Genomic DNA, 11046 nt, shown 5'->3' with positions numbered 1-11046 from the left:
GTGGAAAGGTAACTCGAGCCATCAACAAGAAAAACGCGACTAGCCACCGAAGTATTGGTGGTTGATCTACAATTGATAAGATAATCATCCTGAGACCCACAACAACATGCCAAACACAATACTGATGAAACCCAAATGACCAATAATCCAATTTTCCCACAACCCAACATCAGAAATAGGAAAACAAATAGAAATTCTTATAAGGAACTGAAATCGAGGGTTTATACAACAAAGCAATACAGAAAATCCTAGTGACCAATCACAAGAACAATTGAAATTGAAAACCCATCAAAAGAACTGAACAAAAAAGAGAGAAAATGGTACCTTTAGGATCACCCGATTCCAACAGAGAGAGACCCAGATTGGTAATGGCCAGAGAAAGGTAAAGTTGTGTGCCCTTCTGGATAAAGTACTCAAGGTTGGCTCTGAAGGAGATGAACAACCAACTTTTTTATGCATTAACCTATCGAAATACAAGCTGGTTTGAACTTGGCTTTGGAAGAGGATATATTTTTTGATCTATCTCATCACCACATTTTTTTTTTCTTCAACAACCCACTTCCTTCCTTCCTCTTGAAGGTTTTTTTTTTCCACAGCCCCCTCTGCCGATTTTTAACCTCATGAAGGTTCCTTCATTCAGGCTTTTCCACTTTCCCCCCTCAGAAAACCCCAATCTTCCTCTTTTTTTTTTTTTTATTTTAAAAAAAACTATTTTTTCCCATGTATCATTTTTCCCCATTGATTGTTTCCAGAACTCCACTTTTCCATGCGTCCTCTTTGATTTCTCATGGTGCAACCTGAGTTCTCTGGTATAGTTCCCCCCTACAGCTCTTAACTTGGCAGCCTTCTTGTTGCATTTTTGAGAGTTATCGAACTCCTATGCAAAAAATAAATAAATAAAAAAGAGCTACAAATTAAAAACCTTATAATAGAAAATAAATAAATTAAAAATCATGCCAATTTGGAAAAGAAAATTAGAAAATACCAATACAGGCATATATCAGAAAAACCTAAGAATTAATTCATGCGATAATAATAATAATAAGATAAGATCACTAATCACATGCAATTTTTTGAAAATAAATAAATAAAAATAAATGAATAACTAAACAAATAATAAAAATAAAAAACTAAGTATCTAAATAAATGAAATTGATAAATAAATAAATAAAATCAAGCACATGCAAATCATGCAAGAAAAACTTGAAAGGTGACCTAAGTGGGCCTAGTGAGCCTAAATGAGCCAAATGTGCCTAATGAGCCAGGTGTGTCTAAGTGAGCCTAAATTAAGCTCGAAAGGCAGCCAAGAAATGACTATGAGTCAAAAGAGAAGTATGGGAAGACACCTAGTGTCACATATGTTGAGAGGACAAAATGGAGGGTTTACAGTCATATTGACTCGTTTTTTGAAAGATTTATGTTTGCAATTTTTCAAGATGATTGACATAATGTGTTTCAAAGGCAAATCCTAAGACATAATATTGAAGGAGTGATCCACACAACTTATGTTTTTATTAAGTTCAACGCAATGGGTAACATGGATAATCAAGATATTGGTTGTGCCCCTTATGTAGAATGGATGACTAATAATGATGGATCCTTACAATCTCACCAAGATTGTACGAATTTGTATAATATTAATTTCCAAACTACCATTTAGAGATGTAATGAGCTGAATAATAACGATAGTTGACAAGTAACAAAACGTGCATCGACGCCAGATGCGTATGAGGCTTCTCTTAGCAATGGTAAGCAAATTGAAGATAACAATACTGATGAAGACGATTAAGAGATTTAAGGGCATTTGTAGTTTCTTTTTAGTATTTTTTAATTGAAAAATGTAAGGTGCACCCTTATTTTTATTATTAGATTTTTTTTTTTTGTGTGTTGATCTAGTAGGAATCAAGGAAATTCAAATCCTTCTCACAAAGTATGTCTTAAAAAATTTATTTTTGTAACCCCAAATTAGAAATGTCTTAGATTTAATAATGATCTTTTGTATTTTTTTAAAAAATTACAATGATATGAAAACATTATAGAATAAAGTTATTTATAAATTTATTTTAGTGTAAAAACAAATTATACAAATATGTGAAATTAGTTTATTAATTTAAAATTTATTTCTTATTTTGCTAATATTTTCCTTCGAATTTTTTGCCTTCAAATGAACGCAAAGTGGTAGCTTTTAGCATGTGAAGATAGAAATGTTTGAAAGGTAATAATGATAATAAAATAGGCAATGGTCATTTTCCACCTGCAAGAAATCATAAAATAGGCAATGGTCATTTCAACATTTGTATCATTCATGAGACTATTAAATTTGGGAATGGAACTCCATATTCAAATTATTTTTTCCTTCCATCCATCAATGAGTCCAACAATTCGATTCTTTTTTCATGAACATGCAAAATGTTTAAATTCCAATAATTTCTCCTGCATAGTGGCATGAAGAACTAAAAGAAAAAAAAATAATGATTTTGTCGAATTAGTCGTGTTAATGTATTTCTTGCACTATACTTACAAATATCCAACAATAGAAGACTTTCATTAAATTAAGTAATACCTGTTCATATGTTACAATCGAGTTGTTTTGAAGTATTTCCAAAAATGGTCACATATATATTTTGGAGTTAATGTACTTTTTTTATTTTCCACATCGGACAGTAATAAAAAATATAAAACATACATTTGATTAAAACAATCTACTTAAAACAAGAAAACCAATCTATAATTCTTACAACATATCTTACCAAAAAGTTGGGAGATAAGAAATGATTCCTATTTTCTTTATTCTTACCATTCAAAATTCGAGAAATCATTGTTACAACCTTCATGTAAATTAATGAAAATAAGAAATATAGTTTTAGAGTAATTTTATCCCAAATTAAAATAACTAAATATGAATACCGTATTGTTGATCAATTTTTCGGGTCCCAAGCATTTGAAGTTGAACCTTGTTAAGAAGAAATCATACATGAAACATAATATTTGGCTACAAAAAAATAGTTATGATATTACAAATTAAAACTAATTATTTCAAATGTCTGTCATAATTGTACTTGGTTATACTAAATCAAGTTCAAGCTTACCTTTCATCACGTGTATCATTCAGTGCATATGCCAAAACTTGCTTTGCTATAGATGAAGACATTGAAAATTTGATTGATGGTTGTACCACGTATGACGATTGTAAGGTAGTAGGACGTCGATGTAGCCGATATGAACATAATAGAGGATGTCCAATCTGGTATGAAATATTAACATTCATCTGAACTTCATTCTCAACTATATGTATAGAAAATAAGAAAAAATAATTCATTAACGAAAATAACATGCATAGGAAAGGCTGGCCATTATTATGTACTCATTAATATTTTGATATTAAAAATTACTATTAAAAAATAAAGATGTAGAAAGTATACTGATATGATGTGCAACTGGTTGTGAGCTCGATAGACTTGCATTATCTTCACCATGAGCGGAACGATCATTCAGTGGTGATCCATAGGCTAATTTTAGAATGTATAACAACCATAAAATTAAACAAAAAAAATTATAAAACATTTGTAATTAAATTAAAAGTAATAAAAAATTGTAACAATAGTGCTATAAAAGCCTTACTACCATGTGTTGGTGGTGAGAAAGATTAATTGATATCAGGTCGATTATGACTTCCACTTTGATGAAAAGGGGATGGAGTCTTGTTTTTCTTATGTTGCTTTGCTAGTTTATTAATTGCTCTTCTCATTGTTCGAAGTAATTAGTGAATCTGTCTCTTTGCTGCATTATACTTTGCTATAATTTCCTACAAAATGGTATAAAGTGTAAAAAATGTATATTATTATGCAAAACATGTTTGGGTTAATCTTTAAATAAAAGAATAGATGTACAAGATTCTCACATCACTAGTTTCTTCTTCAACTTCATCTTCCTAAACCTATAGTAATAAATTTTTTTTTTTAAAAAAATATTCAAATATGAAAATAAATTAAATAGTAGAAATAAAATTTTGTCGCTTACATTGGTTAGTCCAAAGTCACCATAATCCTGCAACTCTGCATGCACCATTTTCTTCATCCGATCATCACTCCACGCAGCACGTATGGGGATGGTATGTGGCACCAACATAGTTGGAATGTAGAATTTATTTACATAAAAAAACTGATACACAAATATTCCATATATCAGTATGTTATTTACAAAAAAACTTGTTAAAACATAGGAAATGACATGGAAGCCTTCAACATGTTATAAAAAAAGGTATCTACCTTAAAAAAAAGAAGACAACCTATAAGAGCCTTTGTCTAATAAAAATGTTTAATTCCAACAACCAGTGTGTCAAGTACAAATTGACCCCAATTAACATTGATGTTAAAGTCTCTGGCAATTAAAGTACACTACAACTCATGGCTACCATCCAACTTTGATGTTGGAGCAAGTAATGTAGCGTATGAGAAGAAGATAAACAATTTTTTGAAGTTGTCCATGTCTTCTATTGAGATAAGCCTATCTCTAAGGACTGATAGGTTTTCCATTCTATTGTTCCTATTAGTAGGTGACAGTAGGAGCCTCCTACCAACATATGGGATTCATAGAATTTCACCTACATCAGAACAAGGATTTGGAAATTGTCTTTCCGATTCTATATCTAACCTGTAGTAGGCAATATTAAAATGATTTATCACCCATTTACATAAGTTATGCCTTAGCTCTATGGAAGAGAGTTGAAGTAATCTATCGCCAATATCTTGAATTATAGTCTTCTTTTCATCACTTAGATCATCAAGTAGATGTCTAAGTTTTTTTTGTGGAGTAGTGACTATTTATTTTGACATCTGTAGAAGTAAATAAACAATATTATAAAATAAAAATTAATATAGTAAGACTAAACAACAATGTCAAACATTAATATAGTCAAAATAATATAATACTAATTAAAAGAATGTTCAAATCTAGTGGGATCATATTGTTTTTTGCCTCCTATCCATGTGTTATGCTCCACACTGCACTATAGAATTTATAACAAATAATCAATGGTCATAATTAAAAAATTTTAAATGTACAATAAATAAAATAATGTTGTAATATGTTGTACTTCTAGTGCAATTGTATTGTAAATGTGGGACATTTGTATTGTACCCTTATTTATTTTGGTGTAACTATTGTTAGTGATCCTTATTGGAATTTCATACAGGCTACTATAAACACATTTAGCCAATGTACTAATGGAGAACAAATTTAAATTAAGCTAGATTTTGATTTTGCCTCATTAAAAAATTTTCAAAGTACAATAAATCAGCTATTGTTGTAATATGTTGTACTTCTACTATTATTGTATTGTAAATGTAATGCATTTGAGAGGTAAATTTCATAAGCATTAAAAAAAGAAAGAAAGAAAGAAAGAAAATATAATCATTTTGCAGAGTGATTATCAAATTGCAATACTAAGAGAACCAAATTCAAGATTTAGATGTAATAGTTGTTTTTAAAAATAAAAAACAAAAAAAAAGTTTGGTTTCTTTTTAAAATTGCAAATAAAAAAAATGTCTTGATAACTTCAAATTTCATAACCTAAGAACAAGGCAACCAAATTAAAGATTCATAAGCATTGCAATGCATTCAGTGAAATGCAATATACATTGAAAATAACCTAAACCCTCAAACCCTTAAACCCTAAAACCAAAACCTCCAAAACCATCAATCCACTTTGAAGCTTTCCCTTCTATTATTGCCTGTAATGTTGGTAGGAACACAATTATTAAAAAAAGAGGGGGTAGTACACTGACAATTAAAATCTACAAAACCACTTTAAGGATGCCTAATGGGTAATAGAATTTCGAGGCTTAAATTCCATAATTTTTTTCCTAGGTAGCTAACTTAATAAACAAAAAATCTCCCTTAATTAGAAAAAGAATTTCAGGATTTAAGAAATTACTTAAATTTTACTACATTGTGCATTTGAAAAGACACCTTACACTTTATATAAATGTCTTTCATGGTAGACATTATTTGATTATTCAAAGAGAATTGTGCAAATTTTTTCAAATTTTAAGTTGAGAAATTGAAAGTATGTTAACAAATGGATCCTTCAACACATGAATCAAAACAAAAAATGGACTAGAAGCGCCAAACCTACCATACTTTGACACTTCATCTAGGGAGAGGAGTTGAGCATTTAGAATTGGCATTCATGGACCAACAATGTAAGATTCTCTAAGTGGAATTTTTGTGCTTGTATTCAGCTCATATAAATCAAAAATCAAGGAAAAAATCCTGAATTCTAGTTTGGAGGAGCTTCTTAAAAATGCAAAATCAATGGTCACACAATCAATGATAGGCTTGATTGATCATACTACATAAAAGACTGCTATTAATTGATATCTTATCATGTCTTACAAATTAAAAGGTCCTGCTGCTAATGATTACTGTATATGAGAGTATGGTGACATTAAATTTAGTGGAGTAAAAATGTAATAAAGAGAATCATTCCTTTGGATTCTTTTTGATGTTTTAAAACCTTCCAATAATGGTTAGAGGAAAGCATATGACTGAGGGATGTTTGAACTATTCTTTCATAACTAAAAATTATGTTATATTGTCTTCATCCTAAGAAGTTGGGGGTTAGAAAAATCATTAATATAAATTCTTCTTCCTTCTTCATATGCATACATTTTTTATGAACTTAGGAAAAAAAAAAATTAAACCAGGAAGGGGCAAAGAATGACTGGAAATGGTCAAAGGTTAGTGTTTGAGACAGGGGTAGGGAAGATAAGCACACTTTTTTGCCTTTTTGTATTCACTCATAAGTTGAAAGAATAATAAAAAAAAAATCCAAGTAACTTGAAAAATTAAATTGGTGTTTTAATGGAGGTTTTGGACCATTAAGGTTAAAAAATACAGTAGAGAGATCAATTTAAACCCAAAACAATACACACTCACAACTCCACTTTTAAATTATACCTGTTTTTATATCACTGTTAAAATTATAGAAATAATTCGCTCATCAAAATAGAGCAATCATTAAAAATTAAATAAATAAATAAGAAGAAAATTTTGAAATGCTAGAGTAGAGATAGTGTTCTTGCTACTATGACAAAATTTTTTGCATCTCCTCATATGCAATAACCATAAACCAAACTAGTGGCTAAAATAAATAACATTGAAATTCCCTTATGTCTAGATTCTTCAATGATCACCTACAACAAATAACGAAAATAACTACAAGAACTTGAATAAGAGGTTAGATTGGTTTTCCCCAAATAACCAATTAAAATAACGCAATCAAACTTCATTCATACTCTATCTTTCCATTCCCCTTGCAAATCGAAGAACATAACACCACAACAATCCAAACCAATGTGATATAAACCTTAGAAACTAAAATCACTATAAATAAGATTTCTCATATTTAAATGATTTTTTTTTTAAGTATTTCACATACGATGAAAAAAGATGTGGTTGAAAATGTCGTCGAAGACACAATGTCGAAAATGGAGACATGCCAACGATGATGCAAAATGGAAACTTTTGACGGAGACATCACTAGAACAGTGGAACTGTAGACGAGTACATGAGATTGAGTATGCCATTGAGGACACAATACGATACCACCATGAAAATACCCCGATGATGTGAAATGGTAGCCTTCACAGGGATGATGCAAAATGGAAGCCTTCATAGGGAGGACATTGAAACGACAATCTTCTCCCTTTTTTCAATTGTCATTTTCTTTAAAAATTGCAATTTTAAAATTTAATTAAAGGGTAAATTGGTCTGATAAAAATATTAGGCCCTTTGAAGAATTATCACATTCACCCACCCTTCTCAATAATTTTTTACCTGTGCACACCCTAAACGGTAATTTACCCTTGTTAAAGTAGTTGGTAAACTAATTTTTATGTTAGCTTCATTTATTATTTTAAACTTATTAAACCATAACGAATGATTTTGTGATGAACTTTTGTGTAATGAATATCTATCTTATAGCACAAATTGCATTGGATAATTATGTGATGTTAAACTAGTTATTATAATTTTAGGAAATACTTAATATTAGTAATGTTAATATTCTCAATTGTTCAAAATGTTAATTTGGATGAGCTAACAACTTCACTTTGAAACACCTTATTATTAAAAATTCTTTATCTTTTAATAATTTTTCTACACTAGCTATAGTATCTATCTTTAAAAAGTCTCTTTCCCATTAAAAAAATTTATTACAAATTTTTTAAAATTTTGCAAGCATATAATATATAAATTAAGTTAAGGCATTTCATTTTCATCCAATTAAATTTTTTCAAAAAAGGTAAACAAAAATACATGAATTTCACTTTTTTTTTTATTGTTAATAAATATTTTTACAATAAAATATTTTGTATCATTTATTATATTTTATATACCATAAAATTAATCATAATCTAATTTATATGTTTATAATATTAAAATAATAATATAGTTTTTTTTTTGGTAATAAAAGTATTATGGTAAATATATACATTTCATTCTCATTCATTATAATTAGTAAACAACTCAAAGTTAATTTGTTAATAGTTTTGTAAACACTTTATTCAATTTTTTTTATTTATTTATTTCCATTTCCTTTTTCCTTCATTTTGTTTCTTTAAAGTTTAATAAATGCCTCAAGATAAAACAATAAGCTAGTGTTTGAGACTTATTATACCATTGCATGTTATTCCCAATGGATTGATATCTATTACCTAATATAGAAGGTTGCATCAATAAATTGGGTTATCTTTTATCCATTAAGTTATAAATTGCCTTTTTCATGGATCACTTGATACTAAGATGTCCACGAGGATAAATATTAAGTTCCAACTAGAATTACCATGGCCATTGGTTAACAATAATCAATACCTTTGGATCAATCAAGGGAATATGATTGTCTTACTTAAAAGAAAATTTTACTGCTATGAATGGATTTTTGAAATGGAAAATTCATTCAAACAAGGGGGAATCATTTCCCTGACCAATTTGCACTTCGATTTCAATTATCCACTTGCATTTGTATTACGTAGACTAGTAATAGTTGAGGGCGTGGATGCTTTCGAGGACAACATAGCTGAAGAAGTGGCAAAGAGGATAGAAGATGAGGAATAACTTAGGGCAAATGCAAACACTTCCAACGTATGCAACATCAACATGGACCCATATGCATCTTGGCATTGCGTGCGTCACGTCACCTTAGGGGTCCCTTGTAGCTTGCTTGCTTCTATTTTCATTTTATCTCATGCTCATCAACAAAGTTTTGGAGTATCCTATATCATGATGTCTATATTAAAGATGCTTATAATCAATTATTCAATCAATGATCATCCAAGATTCTGAGAATATATTATCACTTTTAGAATCTTAGTCATATAGAATTCAAAATAACCACCAACTTGGACACTAATACAACATATTCTCAAGATTGAGAATGCATGTGGTACAATAGGTTAGGGGATAAAGAATATCAAAGGGAAAAAATTAATAGCATGTTTCTCTATAGGTCATGTTCAATGTACAATAAATATATACTAATACATCCACCTTAGAGTCTAACTCTAATGACTAAGATAAGTCATCCCACCAATTAGGGAGGTGATATACTACAACTACTACGAAATTTTCCAAACTCATGAACTACTATGGACAATTTATTATGTTACAAGAAGCCTATGATCTACATTTTTTGTGCAATCATTCATACATCCAAACCATGTATAATGTAACTTGATTAGGTAGAATGCTTATAATATCACACTCAAGTTTGATTCTTATAGTGTCATACTCAAGTTTGATCCTTATAATGCATGCCTTTATATAAAAGAGCATCCAATCACATTTAGAATCTTAAGCAAGATGGTTTGATTTTGGTATTGGACTTAGTTTCATCATTTTTATTGTTATATATTCATGTCCTCATTGTCAAGAGAGAGAGGAATTCCAATTTCACTTTACATTCCTTATAATCAGTACCATAACTTAGCTCTTTTTATTTTTATACTTGTTATATAAATTGGGCATTATAAGATTCTTTAGCTCAAGAAGAGCATTATTTTTATTTTTCTCAAGTTTTTTAGAAAGCTTTCTAAATTTAGTTTGTAGTTTCCATTTTCATTGATGATAGTAGCTAATTTGTCTTGTAAGTTGGCATGATTTTTCTCTAATTTTCTATGTTCTCCTATAACCTATGGCAACACATTTCTTCATCATTTTGTGCATCTTCATCACTTTTTAGTATTTAATTTTTTTTTTAAATAATTCTATATTTTTTCAAACACTTGGTATCACACTCCTTTAACTTGGTGACCATACAGATAAAGATGGTTAGAATTTATGTAGACATAATGAGAATGAACTAAATAAAGGAAAAGAGAATTATGTCTGCTAAGGTAACTACAATATTTATCATATTTGTTGCATTTTTTCAAACTAATAGTTAGAGATGAGAGACAAATATCCTTCAATTTATTTTTATTTTCAAGATTTAATGAAATTGGACATATTGCCTTAAGCAAAGTTGTCTTGAGGATAAATATAAAAAGAGACATTAAATCAATGGCCTCTTTGCCTACTTCATTAGTTAGGAGTTTAGCTAGATGAAGCCTTACCATAGGTTCATAGGTCCCATGGATTTGCTTTACCTTAGTTTTTGAAAGGGACTTAGCGTGTTTGATAGTAGATATATGGTGTGTTGAACTTAATTCTCTTCTTAGTATGGGGTTGACATGATTTTGACTTATCGGGTTTCTTCTTAAATCTTCTTGGCATGTTGTTGGGTTACTAGTTCATCAAATTTAACAATAAAAACTTTTCCATCTCTACAAAATTAGTGTCTATTGCGAGATTGATTTGAACGATTGACTCCAAGAACTTAAACTTAGGTAGAAGTTGTTTTAGATGTTTTGGAGATTCCCAAGACTTTATGAAATCAAAGTTGTAGGGGTTCTTAAGACTAAAATCAAAGTTGATGGAAGTGAAATAGACAATTAAAGAGACTAGAGAAAGAGGGCACAAGTAAATATATTCTTAACATGGTTTGAC

Source organism: Vitis vinifera, chromosome 15 (assembly GCF_030704535.1).
Source record: "Vitis vinifera cultivar Pinot Noir 40024 chromosome 15, ASM3070453v1".
In the NCBI taxonomy this organism is placed as follows: domain Eukaryota; kingdom Viridiplantae; phylum Streptophyta; class Magnoliopsida; order Vitales; family Vitaceae; genus Vitis; species Vitis vinifera.
The sequence above is the reverse complement of the archived record's forward strand: the minus strand, read 5'-3'. Positions refer to the sequence as shown.